Raw genomic sequence first — 3274 nt, forward strand, 5'->3', positions numbered from 1 at the left:
AATATAGACTCAGCAAAACAAACGACATATGTACTCCACATATGCAAATCCTAGCACCAAATCCTTATAAGTGAGTATGTATCAGCTATAACTTCAGGAACCAGAATAATGAAAAGAGACCAGGGAGGTAAAGAGAAAGAAAGAACCTGAAAGAGAAGAACAGTAGGAAACAGGCATTACTAAGGGGGATATGGATAAAAATTGGGTTATTTTAAGGGAGGGGGGAGGGAAGGGTATACAAGGAACCTAGGGGATAAAGGGAAAGAAGGAGCTCGAGAGGTAGGACCATAGGAGAAGGGTATTAGTAAGGCATAAAGGGGGGAAATGGGGCCACCTTAAATGGGAAAACCATGATGGAGGGTTGAGACAATGTGAGAGATAAACAACGCCTAGCTAGTTTTGGAAACCAGAGTGAACCATATTACTCCTACACCCTACTGACAAATTATACATAGCAGATCAAGAAATATATGTCTAGGTCAGGTTTATCTGAGAGAAAATATCTAAATAGCACACGATAATTAAAAGTATCAGGCTGGTGGAACTACCCTTATTGGATGTTTAACAGCCATAGTTTGAGGCCTATAGTAATGTGGTTAGAGGGACTTAAATGACAGATTTGCCTCTTGCCCTCCAAGGTCGACTAAGTTCCAGGGGAATATGGAACACCTCTCAAAATGTCATGTAAATGTGGTGAGTCACCTGTCCTCTTTTTCAGGGAGGCCATGGAGACCTCACCAGATGGACTTGAACCAGTGTCCAGTCTACAAAGAGGAGGGTGAACTCAGAGGAAACATCTCATTCATGCTTCCAAGGGAAGCCAGACATGGTCAAGCAGGACCTTTGATTTATGTTCATATAGATGGAATTGGTAAAAGAAAGGAGCCAGGAGCTCCTCCCAAGCCCAGGTGATCCCTGAGGAACAGATTCTCAAATGACCTTAAGTGCAAAATTAAATTGATTTATCTGGACCAACTCTATGGCCTTAAACGCCCAAAAGGAAAGTATAACCAAAGATTAATTGGGCCAACATAATTTCATAAGAGTCCATATGTATAGCCAAAGGCTACATAAGCAACAATGCCAGACAAGCGATACCTTCTTTTGAGTTGTTGGCCAGGGTGGCCAAATGGATTCCCAGATGAACCCAGCATAGAACTGGGAAAATGAACAGCAGACCCCAATCTTATCCAAAGGAATATAGACAACTGATGACTGCTAGATGAAGAACAGCTGACCCTCCTAAAACAAAGACCTCTAGATAGGCTGACTAGATTCACCACAAGGGCAAATAGTGGGGAATGGCTGGAGGTGCCGACAACACAGCAGATAGTAGCAGGGATATCAGAGTATAAGGGATGTAGTGGGGGGAGGGAGGCTATGGAGGGTGCTACGTGGGAAGTGGGTGTATAAATAAATAAGAAAAAAAATTCTTCAAAGCATAAAAACTGGCTCCTTAATAATTAGTAGATGTGAAAAACTACCTTTGAAATCTACCTGATGACTTTATATCCATGCTCAGATGCCAAGGAGCTCAGAAAGTAACCAACTGTGACTAGTAATAATCAGATATATAGAGATTAGGAAGGCATGTGCAAACATCTTAATGTCAATTGCATTACAAATGAATTTTTGTGTATGAAACTGTGTATTTTAATAATGAAATGGAGATCTTTTTTAAAGCGACTCTGACTAGTAATACTCAGGTACATAGAGATTAGAGATGCATATGCAAACATCTAAGTGTTGGTAGCATTAAAAATGATATTGTTTTCTGTATGAAACAATATATTTTAAAATGAAATGCAGATGTTTCTTAAAGGTTAAAACCTCATTCAATTTTATGTCTTATGGGCTTTATACAGAGTTCAATATTGTATAACTGTATTAATTCAACTGTGAACCTAAAAATTTACAGTCAATTTTGAAAGAGATATATCTTAGCTCTGAAAATTGTTATTGAATATGTCAATGCTGTTGTAATGAAATGCTTCTTCTAATTATATGGTTATTAAATAAATAATTTTAAAAAAACATTAAAAAAAATTGTGCATGAGGCCGAGCATGGTAGCACATGCCTTTTAATTCCAGCACTCAGGAGGCAGAGGCAGGGGAATCTCTGTGAATTCAGGACAGCCTGGTCTGCATAGTGAGTTTGAGGCTAGCTGGGGCTACAGGGAGACCCTGTCTCAAAAAGACCCCCCCCAACAAAAAAATTATGTATGGGTGTTTTGCCAGCATATACCCTCAGAAGCCAGAAGAGGACATTGGAACCTCTGAAACTGGAGTTATGGATGGTTGTTAGCCATCATGTGGGGGCTGAGAAATGATCCTGGGTCCTCTGCAAGAGCAGCCAGTGCTCTTAACCATACTGAGCCATCCCTCTAGTCCTCAAGTGACTTTTCCAAGCCTGTGTTTTTCAACGTGTAAAGTGAGTACTGGACAGAACAACCCTTCCTCACAGGGCTATGTTCAAGAGAGATGGTACCTGGACACACAGCTGTTACCCGAGTAAGCTCAGTACTTACCAGGAGTTGCCTCTACATTACCATTACCCCACCACACAGGTCTGCAGGAAAAGGCCCAGAACTGACTGAACCACGTCTCCGTCCCATTCCTGGGTCCACGGGCCATATGAATGAGAAATCTTAGGTCCTGAATGTTTCTTGCCTGGTCCCCGCTCCATGGACGCCTTCCTGGAAGGCTGGGTCTCATACCCCGGCCCCCCACCCCCCACGAGCCCCTCTGATTTGACTCTGCCAATCACAGGGCACTCCCTTGAGTCCTGCATGACTGAGCTGTCCTCCCCAATCGTCCTGTTAATGGGGAAACCTACCCTGCACCTGCCTAGTATGACAGAACTCCAGCCCCGAGGGAGAAAAATATAAAAACCCCTAGTCCGTAAGGGAGGGCGCTCTGCCGCTGTCACAGTGCCGGCTCAGGTTTATCGTCTAATAAATGACGTAACTTAAATGCTACGCATCCGAATCCTATTGAACAGATCCACGTGGTTGGGAAAATGGCTAACTAGCTTCTGAGCCCCAGAATGAGGCGCGTGCACAGCCCAAGGACGAGAGCCGTGGGGGTGGGGGCCCAGGCGCGTGACAGCAGAAGCCGCACATCCTCAGTGGAAGCCCGGGCCTGTGGAAGGATGACGGGGCCACGGGTGGTAAGAGCATCTGCGCAGACTCGGTCCGGGCGGGGGCGTGGCTCATGGGGCGTGGCTTCCGGGTGGAGCCGGCGTCCGCACCGACTCGGCGGCCGGGAAGGGGGG

The sequence above is a fragment of the Nannospalax galili genome, unplaced genomic scaffold (genome assembly GCF_000622305.1).
Source record: "Nannospalax galili isolate Female #2095 unplaced genomic scaffold, S.galili_v1.0 scaffold32, whole genome shotgun sequence".
Classification (NCBI taxonomy): domain Eukaryota; kingdom Metazoa; phylum Chordata; class Mammalia; order Rodentia; family Spalacidae; genus Nannospalax; species Nannospalax galili.